The following is a 27,857-nucleotide window of genomic DNA, read 5'->3' as shown; positions in this document are numbered from 1 at the left end:
ACTCCGAACGGCAGATATTTTTATGAGGAGCTTTTTCATGGCAGAAATACACTCGGGGGCTTGCCATTGCCTGCCGAGGAGCGACCGCTATTAGAAAAATGTTGTTCTTAATTGTGGTATTTCACCGAGATTCGAACCAACGTTCTTTCTGTGAGTTCCGAATGGTAGTCACGCACCAACCCATTCGGCTATGGCGGTTGCCCGAATAAGCAGTAATTAGCCAACATATAATAATATCTGTATTAAGCAAGAGATTTAAAAAAGGAAAAAATTTATTTAAGTAAGATTTTGAATAAGGTTTCCACCCATCTTTTTAAGATATAAAAAAAACATTTATTTCACTATATGTTACAGAAATTTGCACCTTCAAACTAAGTTTTCCGCGGTCTTCATGAAATGTTGCACACCTCAGTTGAAAAGCAGGACGGGTCCGACCTCGGGAACTTAAAATTTAGCTACTATGCAGTTCTGTGAAAATAATTTGGCTATTATTTTCTTTTCTATTAAAAACGATATCAAAGGCATGTACATAGTTTTTGGAAAAAATATGTATGACCTTCTCAATTTTGTTCCGACCTAATTGAAACATATGCATAGGTGGCGTGTTAATTCTACGAGTATATGGCGACAACAGTGCATCCAAGCTGCAGCTAGAAACCAGTATTTTATGATATTTTCCTAGAAAATTCCAAAGAGAAAGGTGATTATTTCTTCGCTTACTTTTCCAAGCCTTTCTTTCGCCATCTTGCAATGTGTGCGTTGTTGCAATGATGTTGCAAGTTGTTAGTTTGTTAACCATTGTTCTTGTTGTTTTCTTCATGCATTTGGCATTTTATTCTTATGCGGCGCCGTTTTTGCGTCTGTGCTTACATTAACTATTCGCAAAACATAAGCACAAAAAAACTTAAAAATGTAGCCTATAACTAGCGTTGACCGCATGGAAGAGCACCAAAACTGGCAGTAATAAAAATCGCTTTAGCACTTTTCCATCACGAAGCAGTTTTCTTGTTATAGAAAAGTGATGTTTTGAAGGCAAAAGCCATTGCGTTTTGTTCTGCGTTCTAAATATATTTTCTCGAATAGCGAAGCTAAACGCCTCTATTGCTATTGTATGTTTATGAGGATGTGTATGGGGATGTGTGTGTGTATATAGGTATATTTGTAATCTGCGGGTGAGAGCATTGGAAAAGTGCAAAGATCTTTGCGGTCCATACTTACTTACATATATCATCACAAAAAGCTAATTTATCTGTTGCATTTTTTTCCTTTTTTCCTAAGTGACTGAAATCAATTCTTCTAAGCTTTTGTTCAGTTTCGACACGTTTTAAATTTGCATCCGAAGGAAATTGCTTTCGGCGTTTACGTGTGGCACATATCTGACAAAAATTATAATAAACAGTTTTAATATTTGGTCAATAAGCTCTGCATTTGCTTCTATTAGACGAAAAACAAGTATTAATTTATTGCAAAATCAATCCTTTACATCTAATCATATTTTTTGTGGCCAAATAATCCTAATGTGGAAGAAAAATCTTAATTCTAACGGTATTCACAATTAGACTCAATTCTCCTTAAGTGAGCGGATATCATCAGGAACCGAGAAAACCAAGCGACGAAGTGAAATATTATCAGCGTTCTATCAGTTTTGTCAAAAAAAGTTTCCCTTAAGGGGGGGGGTAAGGGATAAACGCTAAAAAAAAAAAACACTTTTTTCATGAATTTATTGTAGCGAAACGGTTCAAGTCAGTTTATTAAAAGTTGTTGCATATTATAAAGTAATATTTCAAGAATATTTGATAAAATTTTCATGTAAAAATATTGCAAAATGAGCGAATGAGAGCACATTTACGTAGACGTCTTTTCAAAAATACATTTTGCAGTAGTCAGCATATCTCAGCGTAGAATCATCTGAAATCAAAAAAATCGAATAATTTAGTTAAAGTATGAGTTAAACTTCCCCCCAACGTTTATTTTGACGATTTATTTTCATTTTCAGCCATTTGGTAGTCGTTTGAAGTAAAAAGTGATTTTTGACGAAAAAATGCCGCCATTTTGTAGGTGGCCTTAATATAAAAAAAAATGGCGAAAAAAAACGTTGGGGGGAGGTTTTTTATATGTAAAATATGTGTGCAAAATTTCAAAAGGATCGGTTGAGTAGTTTTCAAATGCCAATGACTACGCACTTTAAAAAAAAAGGTTCGAGAAAACCGCGTTTAAAGTTTGTAACGGACTACGCGCGCAACTGCTGCGTCTCGGCAGATGTTTGAGGCGGCTCGGCTTTATGCTCTATAAATTAAAAAGTTTTGCTCGGATTGACTTAAAATTTTAACACGGTATTTTTGAAATGGTTTACTACAATAACATGCAAAAAAAAAAATCGATTTTTATCCCTTACCCCCCCCCCCCCCCCCCCCTTAAAGTTGTATTGTTTGTTATTGAAGGCAAAAAACTAATTCCAAAATATCATTTCAGATACAAAAAGGAGCACTCGACAATTGAGCAGGTATATGGACTCGTCGGAGAAATACAAACAAGGCTTGACCAAAAACAAATTTATTCAGCATTTCACAAGCTTTCGACCTAGTGGTGCCCTAAGGTCTACTCTTTAAAGTAAAAACCAAATTACCGCTAAATGCATATTTGCTCCTTAAATTGTATCCAAACCAATACATGTTCAATTTAAATTATGAAATTGAATTCTCCAATTTCCAACAAATAAAGGTGGTCACACAAGGCAGCATATTAGGTTCAATCCTGTGCCTAACTTTTACCTAAGATCTCCCAACCACAAATCATGTTCTCACCGGTGCTTTTACTGATGACACATCTATTATGAAGTAGCAGATCCCACCGACATGAGTAAAATCTCCAACTGGCTCCGAAGCTGACGCTTGAAAGTAAACAATAATAAATCTTTACTTATAGCCTTTACCACAAAGAGACCCACAAGAGAGCTTACATGGAAAACGCATATATTTGGCAAAAGGAGATCTCTGTTAAGCTGTAAATCCCCCTCCCAACGGACCACCAGCTTATCCTTTATAAATCTGTGCTCAAATCAGTATGGACTTATGGAATCCAAAAGTGGGCAGTGCATCAAATTCAAATTTGGAAATTCTGTAACGTTTCTAGTCCAATAACCTTCGCACCCTAGTAAACGTTCGGTGGTACATGAGGAATTCCCAAATTATTCGGCGCTTAAAAGTTCCTTTAATTAAATATGAAACAAAAAATTTAACCAGCAAGCACCGAGATCGTATTCAATCACACCCAAATAAACTGGCCTCTATTCTCATGTCCCCATTGCTTGTATTTTTTAGATTGAAAAGGAAAACATCGAGCCAGCTTATCTAAGAGCTGCCTATAAAATTTCAAATTTGTTTACGAGAAAGGATATATTTAGGATATATACCTTTGATACTTAAGTCAATGTCACTTTTTGCATGAATTCAAATATAGTTTAAATTTTTACAAAATAAAGTTTAAATAAGAAAAATAAAAATTTGCGCTTAAAAACGCCAGTGACATCAGAAGTCAACTGGGTAATGGTAGCTTTTACACATAATAAATTGTATTATATTATTTAATCTAAAACCTTATAAGTACACATCCGACGGTACTATTCACAATTGATGCTATTTACAAATACGATAGCATTTCCATACAAAAAGAATTGCAGGAGCAAAACTACACTTGGTGACCGGTAATGACAGATGTGATTCAACATTGAACCGTCGATTACGAATTTGCTGATTTGCTGTCTGTAAAATTACTTCCTGTACAACGGTAAAGTGATATACGCTCACAATTGTCACCTATTCAAAACAGTGCTGCTAGCCATTGAACTCGCCGGAGCAACGCGACATGCAGTAATAACACCAACAACATATATTCATATGTACAAAGAAACCAATTACATTCCCATATGCATACACACACATACTCATGTACTCTTATGCAGGTGTATCTAAATACTTATGTGTGTTTTTATGTACACAGGTTTTCAGAAAAAATTCGCGTGAATTTAGGCAAAAAATAAATAATACAATAAAACCAACTAAACGTGACTTTATTCGCGCCAAGTGCTTAGACTTTTATAGTGTAGGATGTAAACATGATAATATGTAGTGCCGTTATTTTATCAATTGTGTTATCTTAGAAAAAGACAAAAACCTACCGCCAAGCGTTGGTAGCAAAAAGAGCGATGAATAAGCAATAGCAACCCACCATATTGGACGGTAAATGTTCAAAGTCACAGTCATTGGGTTCAATTGTAGATCCTGCTTCGGGATATTGCCGTGCGACAGTAAACTTTATCCAAGAGAACTTTCGTATGCATGTGAAACTATAAATTTTATATAGTAATATTGGTTTATTAAATATCTATGAAATCATTCAATAAAATTTCGATTCGTAGTAAAAACCTCCTCCTCCTCCGGGTGCGGAAACGATTTCCTAGCCGAATTAGCTCCGAGCCTTAGCTCCTTATTCATATTGATCATAACGGTATTAATTGCAGCCTTCAGAGAAGAAATGGTATTATGAAGATGTGCATTGGTTTCATGGTCGAGTACGCCGCATACATAGTAATCCAGGCGATTAAGGTCTGGGGAGTTTGGCTTCAGATGTTATGTGGTTATGGAAATTTTCAGCCCTCCAATTTTGTCGTCATCGCTTTGTGTGAAGGAGTAGTGTCTTGTTGAAAAATATATGAACTGTCAGCGCGTACACTATCAATCAATATGCAGTAGAATTCACTCGAAAGTCTTGAGTAAAGAATAGTGTTTGCATGGCATGTCCTTTGTTGATTTACCATTCGATACGGCGAAGATACGGCTTCTTGAATAAAAAATTATTTGTTGTGTGAACAATTTTGCCCGTGCGTGTACGTATTTCGCTTAGAATAGGCTAGCGAAACAGAAAGTTTAGGATACGGAAGTATTTTTTGAAAATTAAATGATAACCGATAATATTTCTTGGCATTTTTTCACGCTTTTTTCTTGTCCTCTGTAAGAAAGTTCATAGTTTATTCAGCATTTGGTAAATGTACCTACATCATTGTTTTCTCTAAGACGTAATTTGTCTACTTCATTATTGCATGCTCCGATTTTTCTCTTTAGAAAATCACATTTTTGGCATGTGTCTTTTCGCGGATCATGGAAATTTAAGCTAAATTAAGTATTAAATACCCTCTTGTGAATTCATTCCTTAACAAAGGATTGATTATTTAGCTCATTTCATTAATTCAGAAGCGCGTGAAAGAGGGACATGCGTCATTTTCAAGTTATGTTTATATATTGTAATTTCTTTAAGTTTTTGACTTAAACCACTTTCATAACTAACACTAAATGAATTTCATCATCGTTTTCGTTAATTTCTTCATATATGTACGTATTTTAAATTCTGTAGATTTTTGATAAAATATAGAGATGCCCATTTTTTAATGTTGTAATATTCGTAGTCTCTTCCAAAAAATACTATCAATATGTCGTCATAAGTTATTGAAATGCTGTTTTTTAGTAATTTTAAAATTATCTTTACTGGACTGATAGGGGTGTTTTCCTGTTATTTTTAATTGCCAATTTTCAGTGCCGCAAGTACTCCATTATTGCAAGCGATTTTCTCTATCGTAAACGAACATACAGATAGAGTATATTTCAGTTTTGCTAAAATGTTAACAGCAACGTATTTTATAAACAAATTAGGGATTTCATTCTTTTAATGGCAGTTCGTAAAACCCATTCTTTGAAAACCTCTACAAAATAGGTTTTCCCTATTACTTCATTCGCGCATCTACTTTATTTGCAAATACCTAAGCTTTCTTCTTCTCCAGGAATTTATAGAGTTCGACATAGACTTGTTTATTTGATGAACTGTGAGACACCAAACAATTCCAATTACATCAATTCCAAGCTTTTTACTATTGATCAGTTCACCAGCTTGACTAACGGAATTCTGGGACTTATAAAGACTAACTAACTACCCAACACCCAGATCAAATGTTAAGAATTGAATTGCCCGTCGATCAACACCAAATAACTTGAGTGCAAACAAAAAACCTGATCACTTTGATATAATAGCAATATTCATTATTGCGAAAGCAGTAAGTTTGGGCAGTCTTTCATTAAAAACAAAAGCAACAATATCGACAACAACACTAACGAAACTGGTTCCTGGTGCTGAAAGATGTTGGGCGGACAGTTTTACAAACAAACAGACACTTTGACACCCAAACAAAACTGGTGATAATTCTTAGAGGAGAGAAGATGCAGGAGATGTCGGAGCAATCCCCAATAGTGTAGAACCAAGCTACTTCGCACACATACATACTTACAAGTGCATTAGTATATCTGCCAACTATATAATCCGAGTAGTTTGCGCAAAATATATAGAATATGGAAAAGAGATGAAAAAATAGAGGAAGAGATGAGAAAAAGAACAAAACATGTATCTCAGAAGTGCTCGAAAAAGAACAGACAAAAGGTACCAAACAACCACCAACAACACGAAGCACTAACACTACCAAAGGCAACATACAGAGCAACTGTGACAGTGGAAAAGTAAAGACAAGAAAAAAGATACTGAGTGCAAAATTCACCGTTCACTCGGCCGCCGGAGTTCATTGGCATACTTTTGCTAACGAGCCGTGCAAAACAGCCAACAAAACAGAAAACAGCTAACTCAAAGCTTTAGTAGCAACAACAAAAGCGAACGCGTCAGCATCAACAGCCACAACAACAGCAACGTTAACAACACCATTGCAAGCTGGAACAACGTACAGAACTTCAACGTTTGGAATAACAACAACAAAATAGCAATAACAAAAATAACAACAACCATTGCCGCAGCAGCCTAACAACAACAACAAAGATAGTAAGTACAAGTAGATATGAACTATGCGCCGAAACATAACCACTGGGACCACTACTATGCACTAAAATTACGGTACTGGCGTTGTTGGGGGCTAGAGTGCAGTTTGCCAGTCAGAACAATAACACGAAAACAATGCTAGCGCATTCGCAACTCTGTGATGCAGCGGTGCGTATAGATAGCTGCGCATGCGCGTTGACTTAGTGAATAGACACTTGTATGTACGTATTGTAGCATATGCATGCATATATATGCTCTTTAAATGTACATGGTATATAAGCGTTCCCATTCCCGACCTAATCTACATCTGCGTATGTATTCGCATGTAGATATATGACATGCTGTGTATGTATATTTGCACATACATACTCAAAAATGCAAGAGTGGACTGGCCACTAATTGCATAATTGGAAAATCAATTTTTACGTATTACCCAATAAAACAAAAACCTATTTTAATTTTAAATATTTTTACTAACTCTCTTTAGTATAAATATTGCATTTTACTCAATCCTTTCTATGTTTTCTTATCGTTCTATGGCACCTTCCAACAAAATCCGATATTTATACATTCATGAGAAAATCGGTACTTCTGGAGTTCTAAGATTCAATTGAAGGAAATCTGGTTTTTTAACCCTTCACCAGCTCGTCAGAACATTTTTCAAGGAGTTCAAAGCTTCATTTTGGGTACAGAATTTGAAAATTTATTACAAATTTGTAAAAGCATAATATGTAATTGCATGGGTGTCGGATGAAAGAAAATCTATGACGGCAATTTGAAGAAGTTATTCGTTTATAATAATCTATACTGAATGCCGTTTCTAATAATCATCAAACAGTCTGATAATATTTTAATTTAGTATTTAGCATTAATGCCTTGGTTAGTGCCTCTAAATTATGATTTTATTAGTTTTCGATGACATTCACAAGTCCCTCTTTACTATGGGCAACGAAAATCTCGGATCGGGTGGACAATATTAACGAGTATGCAACAGAAATTTATCTGGGTATGTCGAAAGCTAAAAAAAAATAAAACCTTTAATTAATTTACTTAACTAAGGAATGCAATTATATTCATACTAGCTATGCACTTATAAGTGGCATCTATGAGTTTATATATGAAAAAGTTTCGATTTTTTTTTTTTTTTGAAAAATAAAAAATTTTCAACTACAATACTTTTTTGCAATTGTTTCTACATGAAGCCGCTCGTGTAAGTAATGGCGATAATTTTGAACCCAGAATCATTAAAATCGGTTCATTTTTGACTAAGTTAGCATTTAAACAAAAAGTTTCTTATATAATTAATTAAAAAAATCGATTTTAAGCAGAAAATACGAAATTGCCGATAAATCGTGAAAAAAAAATTTTTTCGGGCGAACAAAAAATTACGTGTCTCATTATTTTGTCCAGAGAGCAACATATTTGAGTTACATCGAAATCGAAGAACATGTCCCGAATAGCCCGGTTGAATTGAAATGGAAAGCATCTACAGCAAATGTAATAAAGGTATGCAGGGTCAAAAATAACGCCTATTGCTCCGAAATCATGTCAAAAGGACTACTTTTCTATTTCTCACTTTGGGAGATCTCACTTCTGGCTCTACTGGGTATTTTACACATTCAAAATACAATCATACATAATAATGCATCAAAGCTGTAAAGACAGAGGGAACTTCAAACATTGAGCGTAAAATGCACCCATTGACCCATTTTCAGTTTATTTACCCCGGAAGAGGAGTTGCGAATGCGCAAATGCAACACTTCGACGACGACGACGACGAGACGGTGAGGCAATAACGCAACTGCAATAGTTGCACGTATAGCGGCAGCTGTTAGAGATAGCAAAAAATACCTCAGAAATTGCATGTATTAAAACTCGCAGCATGCACTTTGTGATGTTATAGTATGTAGATGATGTATATGCATGTATTAAATAACACACGAACACTTTAGAGATTTATGTTCTTTTTTCTTTTTTGAAATATTGAACCTATTGATCAGTAAAGGTAAGGGTGACCCAGCGCAACTTTCAGCTTGGCGTCCGCTTTGCATGCTGGACAGCGCCGGGAAATTGTTTGAGAAACTCATACAGCGCAGACTTTCAGGGTCTGTTGAGAGAGCAGGAGGATTATCATCAAGGCAATACGGTTTCCGATGCGGAAACTCAACCCTTGGCGCAATAGAGGAGGTCGTAAGCTGCGCTCAACGCAGACGGCACTACCCGAATCGCATCACCGTCTTGGCTACGCTTGATGTACAAAATGCCTTTAACAGATTACGATGGAATAATAATACTAGAAGGAAGCTGAACCAAGTTATGATAAGGACGCAAATATGGCTTGAGGACCACGGCCTGGAACTCGCCAAACATAAAACCGAAGTCATCCTTATGACACGAGGTCACATGCCACTCGAGGTCAGCATGCAAATAGGCCACACGTCCTTAGTGACCCAAAAAGTAATAAACTACTTAGGTATTCCACTTGACTGCAGGCTTACTTTCTGGGCCCAGATACGGCATGCGGCTACCAAAGCAGCAAAGGACACGGGTACGCTAAGTAGATTAATGGAAAATATCGGTGGGCCAACACAGAGTAAAAGAAAGCTAATTATGGCGGCCACAAGCTCAATTCTCCTATAAGGCAGCGAAGTATGGGAAATTGTACTAAATTGCAAAGCCAAGCGCAAAGCACTGGAGGCTGTGCAACGAGCAGCGGCACTCAGAGTTGCCTCAGCCTACCGCACTGTCTCGGGCGCTGCAATTTTCGCGATCAGCGGTCAGATACCCATCGGCCTAATGGTCCGGGAACGAATGGATGCGTGGGACTCCACGCAGAAACACGTCATCACTAGCTTCCCAGAACGGAGACGCCAAACCTTGCTGTGGTGGCAAAGCCGATGGGACACTGAACCGAGTGGCAGATGGACGGCGAGACTTATTCCATCAATTGACAAATGGGTCCAAAGGAACTTCGGAGAAGTGAACTACTTCTTAACTCAGTTCCTCTCGGGCCACGGATACTTCCGGAGTTACCTATACCGTATGGGCAAGGTAACCGATTCCAAGTGCATATACTGCGAAGCACCGACCGATGACGCTGAACACACGTTTTTTTAGCTGTGACAGATGGCTCGCAGAAAGAAATGCTCTGAGGGAGCAGATCGGCGACATCGCACCGAGCAACATAATCAGCAAAATGCTCGAACGCGGGGACAACTGGGACGCGGTGCGAAAAAAAAAGATTGACCTCGACGCAGTGCAACAAAGCGAAGCCGCACAGATAGAGACACAAGAAGACGAGCCTATATCATGAAAGCTGGCTACAAATATACTGAACCCAGACGTGGGTGAATAGAATTGGTCCTTTATGGATGCCGTTCTGGGCCCTCCCGAAGTAATATAGAAAGCAATCCCGGGAAGGGTGTCTCCCCAGAAGGAGAGGAGGGATCGTTTTAGTGGCCACACCAGACGACGTAGTAGACGATGGTCGCTGTAAGTGTATTTTGAACCCTACCTCACCCACCAAAAAAAATTTTGAACCTAAACGATTGGTATTGTCATAAACTGATCTACATATATGAAAGTATGTCACATGTATGAACCCTGTAAAATTAGAGTAAAATTTTTATTTAAAAAATCGAACTATTAAGTTCCTATGTAATGCATATTAACCACATACTTTTCCGAAAGTTAGTATATGCAACATAGATCAGTAAAATTTGGCTAGCTGGAATTTATTTTAATGTTAGTATTTATTCTGTCGGTTCAACTTGAAATATGCAATTGTGATGACAAATAATCCAAGCTGCATTAATTGTGTTGCAAGAATTTTATCGCGACATGGATGTCCAAGAGAAAAATTGGCGATCAGATAAACCAATTAAATCTGTTCCTTCTATAAATACCCGATTCGCTAAATTTAATCACATTTCAGAAAGGATCTCCCTGTCTAGTAGAGCCATCTCTACCAAAGCTACACGAGAGCGAGAAATGCGAAACTTTTCGCTAGTCCCCGCGTCCTCTTAACCGGACCTACCAGTGGCAGTTGTAGCTAAAGAAAGCCTTATATTGACTTATTAGAAGTTTCGTTTTTGGAAAAGGTTTAATCTTTAGTAGTTTCAGCCTAAAGCCTCCGAGGCTAGCGCTGCATTAGTTTTAATTTATACAATAACTTTATTGCCTTCTAAGCTTTTATAAAATAAAATAAAAAATATTCTTTTTAAATTAAATTTGAGATATCCCAATAAAATTTGCTACAACTATAAGAAAATCGGGCAGTAATTGAACCCACCTTTCATATTACACTCATTTATAATAAAATATAGAAAGTTGTATAAAAATAGATCATCGGGTACGGATCGACAGGTGTACGGGGCTAATTGAGCAACATCCAAATTTTTTCGTACCACGTTCGGGCACTTTTGAAGAAAAATGTCGATGATGCCTACACCGGCCGTAATTGCCGGTAACAGCTCTGCATGCGTCATCTTTAAAGTAGCATAGACCCGAATAAGCTTCCGTCGCTGAAACAAAATCGAGAAGCGCGAATTTTTCGGAATTTATCGATAGTTGATAAGACATGTCTGGCTTAGAGATCTCCAAATGTGACAATTGCGCTTATTCCCACAGCTATTGAAGCAGAGTAAAACCTCAGTACTGTAATGGGAGCATATTTTACTAAGCGCTGATTTTAGAAGCAAGTTTTTACAACCAGTAGTATGGTAGTACCATTCGCCGGCGCTAAGGTCCGGTTCCCATGGAAGACCATTGAGAATATATTAAATTAGAGAAAAGTGTTTTGTAATAGCGATCACAACTCTTCAGTCACAAGTAGGCGTCCGAATGCGCTTCTGCTATAAAAAACTGCTTATTGAAATCACTTGCCGGCCGGTGGTGGCATGAAACTTATGTCCTTTTCTTTGCAGGTCAGCAGGAAGACCAGAGAAATATCTAAGAATGTGGGAATATGTAGAATGAATATGCGCTATGTAAACGAAGTAGACCTATTAAATAAAGAGATTACCACGTCAGCGGTTGCCAGCTGTGCAGTACAATCAGAGCAATTTTTAGAACAATAGGAAGGTGAAGGTAGATGGGATTAGATAATCGAAAAACATAAGTGTGGAATAAAAATGAGTATAAGAGCGACAATAGACATATTTCGTATTTCTGTATTTCTGTACATATGTATATATAATAGTATAATCTATTGGGGAACGTTCTATTAGTCGGTTTACATGCGATTTGTTTGACAAGTATTTGATAATTGGGTTATCCTTATTTGGTTCTTCAAGATGACCCCATAGATGCACTAATATATTGGAGTCGAGCCATTCGCTTATATTTGACAAAATCCAAGGAAGGCTACTAACTTTAGAAGTAAATTCGTGCCATGTGTAGGTAGACGTACGCGGTAACGTCGTAAATTTTATAGTTTGGTATTAGTCTCTCGATTATATTTAGAATGCTTATATATTATCCTTTTGGGTCAAAATACACACCAACTAAACCGAAAAAAAAGGTTCAAAAATTTTACAGAATTTAAATTTTTTACTTTACTATCCGTTTTGAATAAGCATAAAAACCCGAATTGATAAGTTGCTTCATTGATTAAATTTTTTTTTCTTTAGTTTAAGAATTTCGCTCGCACGCCCACTGCAACCGCTTGTTGTTATGCCTCGGTTTGCCATTCGAAATGATTTTCCCATTTTGCTGTGATTTTATAACAGGAGCATTTTGTTCTAACGGTACTTTGCACTGCCACAACTTCATTGCGAAGCCGCTGCAGCTGTTACTGCCACATTGTGCACCGAAAGAGGCAGTCGCAGTAGTAGTCGAAGTTGCAGTTGCAGTTGCAGTGAAATGGGGAACGCAGGCACATGCAAGATAACGGTTTTTTTCTATTGCTATTACAATTTTTTTGTACAACTTTTTTCATACGAGTTCTTCATGTTTGTATGGTTTATGCCATTTCTTTGCTTTCTTCGGCGGATCTGCTTCATCCGAGCATTCGCGTTGCACTTTGGTTGCTTGATTTGTCGGTTGGCAATGGAAAATCTGCACAGAGAAAGCAGTTCTTTTTGCTTGCAACACCAATACAAACGTATTACACATGTGTACAAGCATTCTCACCAATTTATTCTTTCATACGCAAACTGCACCAATACAGAAGTACTTTCACGTACAATGCATTTTCATATGAATAGAAGTGATTTGTGGTTGTTGTTGGGTGCATTGCGGCAATTGTTGTTGTTTTTGTTGCATTTCTACACTGTACAACAACAGTGCAAACAACAAGGTTGACTAAAATTGCTTTGCAAAAGTGGGTGAATGTACAGTTTTGAATTGTTTGGTGGTCGGCCGTCGACATTGTTGCTAGTCAGTGATTCTAAAATTTGCACTCTGGCGGCTTTGAAGAAACTTCTTTTACTGTATCTCCACCCAACATAAACTTAACAATATTCTTGTTTACTATTATACTGAAATGTTAACAATCTATGCACTCGTGTCTCAGGTCGGAAGTGGTTATAGTACGTCGCGTATCATCATATAGACTGTATGTTATGGATTTTATCCAAATTCACTAGATATAAAACATCTTAACACCTTTAATGGTAGCTGTACATATAACCAGCAACAGGTCTTATATTGGAAATTGATTGCGAATATTAAGATCAAAAAGATTAAAAAAGCTGCCCTTGAAACACAAAAGTCCATTAAATTCAAGAATAGATCGAGCGGTACGATCATTAGAAGAATAGTTAGCTCTCACATTATCCTCAAAGAAGTTTCGAAGAGAACAACTGAATCTGATTCATTCCAGCAAATACGGAGAATCAATCGCGCTTTTGATAATTTTATAAGTAAAAGAAAGGCTTAGGATAGACCTACAATTTTCAAGAGATGTAAGGCTTTCGAGTAATAGACGAGAAAGGTGTAACGGTACGGGTTCACTAAAGCTTAAAGAGCGAATTTAGGAGAAATTTTTTGATTACGTTCAATCCTAATGGTTGCAAGCTCCAAATAAAATCAGTATATCGAAGATATGGGCTAATAGATGATGTAAAGAAAAGCTTAAAGGTATATGGATCGAAGATTTTGGAACCATTACGCTTTGCAAAACCTAGTTGGGAGTAGGAAATCAACATTATATGGGCGTTATTGCTCATAAAACAAAATTACTTGAAGGTCTTTAATTTCACTAACCTACTTAAGGGCAAAATTTGATAAACTTGAAGGCAAAATATTAAAAAAAAGACCCAGAAACCAGACTATATATTTCCGAAGGTTTATGATGCGCTGAATCCAAATCTGCAAAGTGCAAAAAACACCGTTTTTGCCCATATTTGAGGTTATGTAGCCTTGCAGATGTTTCTTTCACCAAAATTAAAGGATGACATCTTTAAGTACAAGTCTTCTTCTTTCAAATGGCGTTTTGTTTGCTCAAATGTCATTTTTGCTCAGATATCATCAGAGATATCGCATTTTGAAATTTTCATGTTTCGGTACCCGTGGGTTAGATAGGTGGCGCTCAGCACAGATAATTGAAGGAGCTCGGCTCGTGGATAAAACTGTTGGGAAGTTTATTTCAACGTAACTTAAGCAATCGATGTATTAAGGCGCGAGAAATGTATATTTAAAATAAAAGCAACAAGTCGGAAGTGTAAAAATTTCATTTCATCAAAACTCTCTCCGGCGATCAGTAGACCTCGTGATCAACTCACTAAATTTATTTCAGAGTACAGCGGTAAGTATTCGTTTTTCTCTTTTTTAATTTAACTTAACAATTCGTGGATTTCTTGCCTCAAATAAGTACATTGGATCCACCAAAGGGAGTTTTTTCATCGAGCCTTTCTGAAAAAGTAAGTACTACCACTTTCTCGTGGAACTCTGGCAAATGTTTCTCATCCCATGTTTTATGAAAGAGTGTACTTTTTTGTCGGCCGCTGTAGCCGAATGGGTTGGTGCGAGACTACCATTCGGAAGTGCACAGGTTCGAATCTCTGTAACACCAAATGATAGATAAAAATAAATGGATAAAATAGAGGCCACCCTGGGCAAGCAAGGGCTAACCTCCGAGTGTTCTCTGCCCTGATATCTATAAGTATACATATAATTTTTTGCCGATTTCCGATGGTTCTAATTAGTTTTGTTCACAACATCTCTGATGGTAGATTATGACCGAATAAGTTCAGTACCAGTGAGATCGTTGTTAAGCCGGAACTGAACTAAATAATACAAGGTGAAGTCCAAAATAACCAAGACTGGCATCATAAAAATGTTGTTTATATCGCTATCTGTTTAATGAGTGCGTTGTAAGTTACATCCCTAGCTGACTTCCAGTGTAAGCTTGGTGACATTAGGTTTAGTGGAAGTGAAGTTATAGCATCTAAAGTGTCAGTATGTTTGTGTCATCCGTACAAAAATGAGTCTCGTACAAAGAGCTAATATCAAATTTTGTATTAAAATCGGTGAAACGTTTACCGAGACATTTAAATTGATGAAAACAAGTTTATGGCGATGATTGTCTATCTCGTGCCAGAGTTCATGAGTGGTTTATACGTTCCAGAGATGGTTGTGAGGTCATAAATGACAATAAACATACGGGCCGCCCAAAATCACTAATCACCGAAAACTCCATCGAAATTTATTAAAAATTTATCAAAAATGAACTGAAACCATAGTTGAAATTCATAGAATCGGAGTTGAATATCTCCAAAACATCGAACAAATCGCATTTTAACTAATCATTTGGGCTTACAAAAGGTCTGTGCACGTTTCAGTCCGCACAAGTAAACTGAGGACCAAAAATTGCTCAGAATACCACATTCAAAAGTCCTCATTAAAGAGCTTCTTTTAACATTTAAGGCTCCAGATGAGACACCATTCAAAAAATCACGTTTGAAGAAGTCAAAAATCAAGTCGATGCTCATTTGTTTTTACGATTCCAAGGAAATTGTCTACAAGGGTAAAACCGTCAATGCAATTTTCCATCGTAGCGTTTCGAAGCGTTTGTTGCATCGCATGCGTCGAATTCGCCCTAAACACCGCGATGGAGGAAGCTCGCGCTTTTTACATGATAATGAACCATCTCATCGATCCACTCTTGTGATTGATTTTTTGACTATAAATCGCATTTTATGGCTGATATGGTTACCTGTGACTTCTACCTATTCGGAAAATTGCATTTGGCCATGAAACGAAAACGTTTTTCGTCCATAGAGGCCATCCAAGAGACTTGTACCGACATCGTGAAGGGCATTCCGGTCAATGTCCTGTGACACTCTTTCGAGGGCAGAGGGGATTATTTTGAATAAATCAACTCAAAATTATCAGAACAAGCTCCTGACGTTTCTATTTAGGCTCAGTTTTGTTTATTCTGGACTTCTCCTTGTATACTAGATATTTGCGTTAAATATTATCTATACTAATATTATAAAGAGGAAAACTTTGTTTGTTTGTTTGTTTGTTTGTTTGTAACGAATAGGCTCAAAAACCACTGGACCGATTTAAAAAATTCTTTCACCATTAGAAAACTACATTATCCAAGAGTAACATGGATTACATTTTATTTTGGAAAAAAATAGGGTTCCGTAAGATATTTGGATTTTTCGGACCCAAACTGAAAAAAATCTTATATATAAAATAAAGTCAACTTTTTGTGTGTGTTCGCTAACCGGCCGTGTCTGCACCGAATTAAACCGAACTTACATACATTATTAAGAAGGTATTGAAGATGGTTTCCGTATAGTTTGGATACCTGTTGGTGGATAGGGCTCGAGATATAGGTCAAAACGTGGACCCGGGTAACCTTCGGATGTGTATGTACAATAAGGGTATCAAATTGAAGCTGTTGGTGAATGCTTTAGTACAGAGTATTTTTCATGCCACTCCGTGACTAGGGTCTCGAGATAGAGACCAAAACGTGGAGCCTAGAATGTGTTTGTACAATATGGATATCAAATTGAAGCTGTTGGTGAATGCCTTAGTACAGAGTATTTTTCATGCCGCTCCGTGACTGGGGTCTCGAGATATAGGTCAAAACGTGGACCCGGGTAACCTTTGGTTGTGTGTGTACAAAATGGTATCAAATGAAAGCTGTTGATAAGTGCTTTAATACGGGGTAATTTTCATACCTATTGATGACTGGGGTCTCGAAATATATGCCAAAACGTGGACCCGCCGTGTCTTTGCTCCGAATTAAACCAAACTTACGCACATTGTTAAGTAAGTATTGAAAATGGGTTTCGTAAAGTTTGGTTGTAATTCGGAGCACTGGCAACGGGTACAGCGTTCTTTTGAACCAGCCATAATGTCGCTTACTTTTTTAACGCTTGGGGCGGAACTGAACTGTCAAATTGACAGTGTGAGTTACAATGTGTCAATATTTCTTTCTGATTTGGATGCCATAAGGAAAAAACGTAAGTGCAACATGTAAAAATTGTTTGTGAATTTTTTTGGAGTGGATTTTGGAACAGTGAATAATTTCTTACGAAATTTGAGAATTTAATGTGAAATCCGAATGAAATTATGCGTTCGTGGAAAAACAATTTTTTTCGTTTTTTTTTTTTTGAAAAATATAAATGGATAATGGTTAAAAAAGCTCCAATGCTTAATAAAACATATAAATTGAAACGAAAAATTCATGGATGATCAGGAAAAAAGACGATTGTTTATTCATATGCGTTGATTTGAAATTTAAAAACAATCTTCTTTTTTCCTCATTATCAATTTATACCCAAAATATGGGTTGAGTCATGGATAGCCAAGCAGCGGCCAGAATTTTGGAGAAACGGCATCCGGAAATTGCCCGAAAGATGGGCGAAAGTTGTAGCTAGCGATGGCCCATAACTTCGAATAAAATATTTTGTACCGTTTTTTCACAATAAAGCCCCAAATTTTCGAAAAAACCTTTAAAACTAATTCAACCTCCAATATTTACTCAAAAACAAATAGAAAAACAAAAAATATTGTTTATGCCAAAGCGCTTGAATAAAGAATAAAGAATTAAATAATATGAAAATCATATATTTTCTGTTCTAAACCATATCTATTCTATTTTAGTGTGCCCTGCCAAGGGGGCCGGGTTTGCTAGTATTACATAAAACTCAAAAAATGCGTGTGTGCTTTTTACATGAATTAGAATAATTTCTGAAACACATCCAAGAGGTTAGTATTTTTATTGAGCCGATAGAGAAAGGGCACATTATTGTGCAATATATATCGCCAAAGACGATATAATGAGCTGGTCGTTAAATTTTCAATGATTGGGAATATTTTTAAATTGTATAAAAATTCGCTCTCGCCAACTGGTACCGCCTAACCAGGTACCGGTAACCAGAAAAAATACGCCCAAGTTCGATGTCATTCGAAATGTATTAAGATAAGAATTTTATACGGGTGCTGGAACACAAGACTATACCGGCTTATACATCTCTCGCGAGGTGTTTTCTTGTCATAAAAATATATAACAATAGATTAGACGGGAAAATTCGGAACCTCATTCAAAGTCTTGGAAGTATAATTTCGAAGTGAATGAAGCAAGAGCTAAATGATAAGCTAAATAATACCATCTACTCATCAGCGCGGGACAAAAATTATTGATACAGGTATTTTTTTGAAATCCAAGCTAAAGGAGTCCGTTGGCAATATAGCTTTGGTATGCTCTATGAGCTTCGTGTCGTAAACTGAGGTTTAGGACCGACAAATGCATTGAGAAGTACAATGTAACAGCAGCGGTCCCCCAAGGATCAGTTCTAGGCGCACTACTGTGGAACCTTATGTACGACGGTGTATTTAGATATGTACATATATAAGTAGGATCAAGGAAAATCAGTAAGTAAGATCAAGCAGCCGGAAGGCGGTAGAGTGCAAGAAGGTAAAAGTTGGGACTGTAAGTACCAATTCAAAACCCGCCATTAAATACCTAAATTTTAAAATGCATGCAAATGGGGGAAAGGATGTTCAACACTTATTGTTATAATGTACACGCTGTTCTCCCGAAACGTTTAAAATTTTAAGCAGAGGAAATATTACTGATTTTATGCTGAAATCAGCTAATAACTGGAAGGGAATATGCGTCGTTTGAGTTAACCAGTCACGTGAGGTGATACCTTTGTGGCAGTTCCGTGGGGAGAGTATAAAGTAGTGGAGAGGTGTTTGGTACGTAGGCTTAGCTGTAAAGCTACAATTCGTGCACACTGCTATACCGGTATAGCAGTACTCGTGAGAGTTTCGTCTTTACGAACGTCATCCCAGAAAAAAAAAATGCCTATGAGATGTATCGACGAATTAAATCAGAACGAATCAAGAATCAGCTAGGATATTGATAAGGTCGTACTTTACGGGGATCTCAGCTTTTTCTTCTTGTGTGACGCAGCAACAAAATATGTTTTCTTTGTGCTAGTTACTAATTATTATGATTTTGAATACCCAGGTACTGAGTAAAAAATAAATGTAAGCCCTTAACTGTAACGTTGATTCATTTGTTTATTCACTTGACTGAAAAGCAAACCAGGCAATGCGTGTTACATATGCCTCAGCCACTACCCAATTTGATTGCTTGCAATTGACTTGATGCCATGATCTCGTTCTTCTTCTTGTTGCTCGCTGTGCGCTTAGTCCGTTGCATAACTTTCATTCGCTTCCTCTCCCCGTTCCTTTTGAAAAACAAAAACACATCCACTCAATTGTTGTTGCTCGGCGAAACAACTGGTTGACGATCGCGTTATTTTTTTTTTGTTTTTTTGTTTTTTTGCTTGAGTTGGTCGCTTTTTTACCTTATTGTGAATATTGAACTGCGCTCTATACCGAACCGCTTGCCTCACCTTTAGCTGGGTGCACCAGAATGCCAACATGCTCCCGCCCAGAGTTCATTCGCCTTTTGCACTCCATTCGAGTTGAGTACAAGTATCTGCTGAAGCTGCGCTACCACAATATCAACTGCTTTCGGCGCTAAGATGCCGTTTTTTCTTAACGCTTTCGCGTCATGCCCAACCAGTTCATAGAATGTCTGTTATACCGTTCGTCTGCCATTTGACTGTTTGCTCTTCTTACATCTTCCTTTTTTCAATATTTTCCTGTTTTACTGCTTTCCTTTCTCCTGTGTATTATTTCTTCAATTATTTCTCGACTATTTCTTTGCATTTCTTCCATGTTTCGTATTGGATTTTTAGAAAGCAAATCAACGAACAAAAGTTATTCGTGTTGCTTTTGCCGTGCCATCAGCTGAAGTTGTTGTTAATGGGTCGAAACTTAAAAACTTTTTTTCAGCCGCTGCTTGTTGACTGTTTAGAAGTTAAACACCAATCGATGTTGCATTGTATAGGTCAGTTCCCTGCATTGATGTTAATGAAGCTGATGCTATTGCAAAGCGTGTCTCGGTCTTTGCTTCTGGCAACCAATACTTGGTAAACTTCATTTCGAAAAAAGTAAAATAAGCCAGCAAATTCATTATTATTTTTTTACTATTTATTTACTATTTATTTATTTTTTCAATTTTATAATATATATTATATTATTTTTAATTTCTGATACAACTGTGAGGAATATAAGCTTAGTCACATTTTTGCGTTCCTTTTTAGATAAGACTTCAAGCGAAAACACGCTTTTCGTTTAAATACTATATCGTATTCAGTATATGTACACAGGGTTACCGGGAAATTCGATACTTAAGTGCGCTATCACTTATGTGATTTCTGTTTAATCTGATTAATATGGCATGATGTCCTTAAGTTCTCTTAAGTTCTCGAGATATTCAATTTTGAAGAATATTTCACATAAAAAAAGTTATTTCGTTTGTACATTCACATTTTTCTAATATTTGTTCAAGAGTCCAATTTTTTTCTGTTTTTACTTAATCCTAGAGAACTATTGCTATATTTTATCCGGATCTTAGTCTATTCGACTAACATGTATTTAACTCTGATTTTGTCGAATCTTAGGCATTAATCATCAGCAAAGTTTGAATATATTTGTATTTATATGTGTTCTAAGTATAATAAAATAAAAGTTTTGCCCTTTTGTTATTACTTAAATTTAAGAAAATTCATTTTAAAAAAATACTTTAGCAAGGAACATATTTTGGGGTCAGTTGTAAAAAAATAAATAAACGCATAAACAAAAAATTCACAATTACAAGAAACAAAAATAAATTTTAAAAATATATAGCGCTTAAATAGAATAAGTTTTTCGTTTAAAACGAAACAATTGGTGCAGACTTCAACTTCATCATGTAGACTTGGCACTTCTCACTTGTAGACTTGGCTATTCCGCGCTTTATTTTTATAAAATCGTCTTTTCAAAACTTATTTCTAGCAAAAAGCACAAAAACCACAAGCTCTTTAGCTTTAATTCCAGAACAAAATGTTGCTAAAAGGAGAGCTGAAAGTAAGTTAATTATCAGTCCGATCGACTAACAACAAACCTTCTGCAATGATACTACAGCACACAACAAAATAAGATCGACAACTGAGATTACACAATACGAGTATTTGAAAACGATCGGCAAAGTGAGTGAAAAGCTGTGCTACGAAATATAAACTAGGCTAGTTGAACCAGCTAACATTAGTACTCTAAAGCTGAAGGGTCCGTCAATTAATAAAAAATCGTGCACTTAAACTGAAATTTACAAAAAAGATGACAAACAAGTAAGAAAAAATATATTTTTTTTAATAATTTTTAACATCAAATACCTCAAAAACGCTTAAGTTCGAACGTCCATTAAATTAATCAGAAATGTCCTAAAATGTCCGGTACTCTTTATAATTGGCGCTTATGCCCATGGTCGGGTGTTTGCACGAACTCCTCCTATTTCTTTATTAGGAGCTTTTTTATAGAAGAATTTTGAAATTGATAGAATCGTAACCACGCCCAAACTCATTCGGCTACGACGACCGACTTCATTACATTTCACTTTAATAAATTATGTTACAGTCAATTTAATTTAATTTCATGTGATTTCGTGAATTTGTATGCGAGCTATAATAATACAAATAAAATTTGAAATTTATAATACTATACGCCACCAAAGGTCCCCACTGCGTCCATAAATTTCGCAATTTCTTGAACCTTATTAAAAAGTACACCACAAATTGAGGGCTTTTTGAGAATGTCATTGTTATTCACCAAAGTATGCGTCAGTCTATTGCTAAATACAATACCATATCGAGTGAACTCAATTATGTAGTTTAAACACTCTTCTTTTACCTCGATTGTATTTCATGTTTCCTTTTTTTCGCTACTGATGCTTTCCATTTAAATTCAACCGGGCTATTCGGGTCATGTTCCTCGATTTCGATGTAACTTAAATATGTTGCTCTCTGGTCAAAATAAAGGGACACGTATTTTTTTGTTCGCCCGAAAAAATTTTTTTTCAAGAGTTATCGGCAATTTTGTTTTTCGCCTCAAACTCGATTTTTTTTTAATTATATAAGAAAAAATTTTTTTTAAATGCCCATAACTTAGTCAAAAATGAACCGATTTTAATAATTCTGGGTTCAAAATGATCGTAATTACATACACAAGCGACTTCATGTAGAAACAATTGCAAAAAAGTAGTTGAAATTTTTTTATTTAGCAAAAAAGAAAAAAAATTGAAATTTTTTCGAAATTCAATATTTCAAAAAGTGTATTTTTTTTTTTTTTATAACTTTTTCCAAATTAAAAGGACATCTCAAACTTTAATTGAGCTGCATGCCTAGTAGCTAAAATGAGTTGTTTTTGAGTAATGAATTTTTGAGTAAACACCCTGTTTCGCAGTTTTTGTTTTTTGCAAAAGAAAAAATTTTCAACTACTTTTTTGCAACTATTTCTACATGAAATCGCTTGTGTAAGTAATTACGATTATTTTGAACCCAGAATCATTCAAATCGGCTTATTTTTGACTAAGCTATGAGCAATTAAAAGAAATTTTCTTATATAGATTCTTTCCATTTCAATTCAAAAGGGCTATTCGGAACATGTTCTTCGATTTCGATGTAACTCAAATATGTTGCTCTCTGGTCAAAATAATGAGACACGTATTTTTTTGTTCGCCCAAAAAAAATTTTTTTCAAGCTTTATCGGCAATTTTGTTTTTCGGCTCAAAATCGATTTTTTTTTAATTATATAAGAAAAAATTTTTTTTAAATGCCCATAACTTAGTCAAAAATGAACCGATTTTAATAATTTTGGGTTCAAAATGATCGTCATTACTTACACGAGCGATTTCATATAGAAATAGTTGCAAAAAAGTAGTTGAAAATTTTTTATTTTGCAAAACACAAAAACTGCGAAACAGGGTGTTTACTCAAAAATTCATTACTCAAAAACAACTCATTTTAGCTACTAGGCATGCAGCTCAATTAAAGTTTGAGATGTCCTTTTAATTTGGAAAAAGTTATAAAAAAAAAAAAAATACACTTTTTGAAATATTGAATTTCGAAAAAATTTCAATTTTTTTTCTTTTTTGCTAAATAAAAAAATTTCAACTACTTTTTTGCAATTGTTTCTACATGAAGTCGCTTGTGTATGTAATTACGATCATTTTGAACCCAGAATTATTAAAATCGGTTCATTTTTGACTAAGTTATGGGCATTTAAACAAATTTTTTTCTTATATAATTAAAAAAAATCGAGTTTGAGGCGAAAAACAAAATTGCCGATAACTCTTGAAAAAAAATTTTTTCGGGCGAACAAAAAAATACGTGTCTCATTATTTTGACCAGAGAGCAACATATTTAAGTTACATCGAAATCGAAGAACATGACCCGAATAGCCCGGTTGAATTGAAATGGAAAGCATCTACTGTATCCTTTCGTCGATCTGTGGAAGCAGACTCGACTTTTGTCTAAAGCTCTTTAATAGACTAAGTACATATGTATGAATATGTGTATACATATATTTCAATTAAATTTGATACACATATTACTTTTGGTCTAGCGTAGGCAGGTGTTGAAAATGGGAAATGAAATGCGAAATCGGTCAATAACCACACCCACATCCCACATAACGGCAATTTGAAAGGAAGAAAACAGCGTAATATCTATTTAACAAAAGAAGCAAAATTTCTCATGATGGGTCCAAAAACAGAAATATGACGGAAGTAGCATTTTGGTGCTACTACTTTGGCCAATTTACGGCTAAATGTGTTTATCCCGATAACGACTTAATAAAACTTGCCCAAACTTAGTGTATGTATTGCCCCACGTTCATTTAGATGAGATTATTGAGATCGAAAAAACCACTCCCACTACAATTCCGTACATCTGTATGATGTCTAATTATTTTTTTTTTAAATATGCGCACGTATATAAAGTTCAGTCGGACGAAATTTAGCCTTCCTGTCCAGTTCAAACTCTTCTACTCTTCCGCAATAAAATATAAAATTATAATGCTAAACATATTGATTGGACTCGAGTTATTGAGCGCTCATCATTTTAAACATATCAGTATATATTTATATCCATTATGTGAACAAAATTATAATACTCTCGTGCACAAGTGCGAGGACATAATTACAACAACCTAACATTGACAGCTGGCACAACACACAACATTCATCGGTGACGACGACAGCGACATTCAACTTGAACTTTTCCATGGCTGCGCTAAAAACGTCACACACAGAGCGGAAAGCAAATCAAATGCAATGGCAGCGCTCTCTCTCTCTTTAGATTTTCTATGCATACTCAAGATCAAGTTTCTTCCTCTTTGTTCACTGATGCATATGACACTCATTGCTTTTGCTATCTGCTCATTCCTGTGGTTGCTAATACGACACAGTGCAACTAGAGGAAGGTAACAGCAAAAGCTTTATGAGAGGCGTATATACTATGTAGAATGTATATTTACGTAGAAACATTAAAATGTATAACTTAGTTTATACGTTTATAGCTGCTTGGCTCTAAAAGAATAATGATTCAAATTGAGCACAAAGAGCGGAAACTTTGATAAGTGCAGTTGTTGTGCAGGAGTATGCATTCGCATGCATAATAGATGTTAGTGTGTATATGACCACGTTAGTGTGTTTGTGTCAGGCATTCATTCGGTTCTCATCGTTGCACTTATCGCATATCGAGCTTACATACATACATACATGAATGGAGAATACTTACGAAAGTATGCATCACAATGCATAGAGCAGAATGACGAAATGAGTTTGAAACGTTTCCGCGTTGATATGCCTGGCCTCTATGAGTATTTTTCGTAGTATTTGTGAATGAGAAGAAATTGAAAAAGACTTGATTTGTGTGTGGGTCTACACATAGTGCTGTAAAAACAAGTAGTCCCGTACGAAAAAAATTTAAGTAGACATAATAATAGATTGAAAAATGTAAGTAATGGTAAAGAAATGAAATTTATTACACACACTTTTATGCTGAGGCACATAGGCAATGAAACACATTCAGCAAAGTTCTTAGAATTTCCAAGCAAAAAAATTCACAACTAACTATAACCAACTGGCCAATTTGATACGTAAGTATTAAGAACGATGTTTCGATGTCTCGTTTTTAATCGAAAGCTTATAAAAACTAAATATACTTTGAGCACTCTAGATATATTCTACGGTGTTCGTTAACTTGTGTTTTATATGAACATATAGTAGATGAATTTCTAATCCAAGAAATCAGTTAGTGTTCTGGAGATTAGTGCCTACCCTTTTACTACTTCAATATTATAATATTCAACTGATCAACAGTTCAATAAATATGTAATTGCACAAATAAACTAGTATGTTCTAAAATCCCCATTCATTACTCTCTCTGCGAAATTTTTTCGAAATTTAATATTTCAAAGTGTATTTTTTTTTTAACTTTTTGCAAATCAAGAGGATACCTCAAACTTCAATTGAACTGAACGCCCAGTAGCTAAAATAATTTTTTTTTGAGTAATGAATTTTTGAGTAAAAAACCTGTTTCGCACTTTTTGTTTTTTGCAATATAAAAAATTTTCAACTACTTTTGTGCTATTGTTTACACATGAAGTGACTCGTGCAAGTAATGACGATCATTTTGAACCCAGAATCATTAAAAACGGTTTTTGACTAAGTTATGAGCAATTAAAAAAAAAAAAATTCTGATATAATTAAAAAAAGATTTTGAGCCGAAAAACGAAATTTCCGATAAGTCTTGAAAAATTTTTTTTCGGACGAGCAAAAAAATACGTGACTCATTATTTTGACCAGAGAGCAACATATTTGAGTTACATCGAAATCGAAGAACAAGTCCCGAATAGCCGGGTTGAATTGAAATGGAAAACATCAACTACAAATGTGTAAATATATGTCACATTTTGTAACAAATATATTTGGGGGAAATGTTTACGAATTTGTTTTATTGAAATAAAGGCTATTTAACTAACTGATTCTGAGTGACTATTTTTGAATGTACGAGTAAGTATGTATGCGCTTGCTTCTAGTTTTTCTATCATTCTTGTATTTGACCACCAACACTGAATGCCACTCCGAAGGCTGTGACTCAGTGCTGATGACGGTCGTTGGCCTACAATTGTCGGTTTCGTAACATTAAAGTTTATGAGTTAACAAATAGCTCTGGAGTTATAAAGCGCCGAAAGCTTTAGTTTAAGAGAAATATAAAAAGTTGGAGCTTTTGACAATTATTATTAAGGAGCTGAGCAGAGAGTATTGAAAACTACTAGGTTACCTCAAAACACCTACAAATTTGTCGGACTATGGTACGGAAAAATCATTCAAACCTTTCTAATTAAGACGTTGATTTTATATGTGTAAGTACATACAGTCAGCGTCAAAATGATAGCACATTTGATTTTTTATTTTTAATTTTACATATATTACGATATATATGTTATAATATATTTAAAAATAGTGATTATGGACAACCAAAGTTAGTAGCTCTTCATTAAAATGAAAAAAATTATTTTCGTACTGCGTAAAATATATAGCACATTTATGGAATCAGTGAGTTTTAAACACATAACAATAATAAATAAAGAAAAAACTTATTCTAATAATGAGTGGACCCTCCATTTTTCTTTATGACTTCAGTCACGCGATTTGGAAGTGTTTTAAATAGTTTCTGAATATACTTTTGCGGAGTCTTGTCCCACTGTGCTAAAATGCTGTTTTTAAGTTCGTCAATACTATCATACTGACGATTTTCGGAGTAAACCTTTCACGCAAGAGATCCCCGACAATTTTGAATTATGTTTAAGTCAGGAGATCGGGAGGGCCACTTCAAAATATTAATGTTTTTTTCGTTGAAAAATTGTTTAACAATTTTTGCTGTATGCACAGCTGCGTTATCCTGCTGGAAAATTAGGGAACCTTTTGTAACATGATGGCCACGGCTTACCACTTCGTTGCCAATCAGATTTATGTAGTCTCTGCTGTTCATTCTTGAAGGTACAAATTTAATTTCACTCCTTCCATGACAACCAATCCCGGCCCATATCATGACACATCCTCCTCCATGTTGGTGACGGCTCAAAACCTTAGGCTCCTTCCGCAAGTCGTAGTAATAGTAAGCCCAACCATCCGGTCCAACTAAATTGAACCTTTTTTCGTCAGTAAACATAACACGCCGCCAACGTTTATTCCACTTAATGTCCTCTTCTGCAAATTGTAATCTTTCTTGCCGATGCGTCGCTTTTAGTGGTGGCTTCCTTGAAGTTTTTTGCGTTGGATAGTTTCAGATTTTTGCAAAAATCTTTGTACATTACGAACACGTGTTTCAACAGCTGCTTCTGCAATTTTCTTGGCAGTGAGGTCTGAATTGGATGCAACACGCAAAATCCCTCGCTCTTGTCTAGTCGTAATTGATTTTGGGCGGCCTCCGGAATGAGCTTTTCCATAATTCTCGGGATCTTTTAATAAATTTGAAATTACTTTACGGCTTCTATTTAATTGTTTTGCAGTTTCACTTATTTTTGCTTTGTTTTTATGCAAATTTAGAGCCACTTTCACTTCTGCACGGTTAAGCTGCGTTCCTCGCCCCATTGTTATCAATAAATGTTATTTCTATTATTAT

This window comes from Anastrepha ludens, chromosome 4, assembly GCF_028408465.1.
Source record: "Anastrepha ludens isolate Willacy chromosome 4, idAnaLude1.1, whole genome shotgun sequence".
Lineage (NCBI taxonomy): Eukaryota > Metazoa > Arthropoda > Insecta > Diptera > Tephritidae > Anastrepha > Anastrepha ludens.
The sequence above is the reverse complement of the archived record's forward strand: the minus strand, read 5'-3'. Positions refer to the sequence as shown.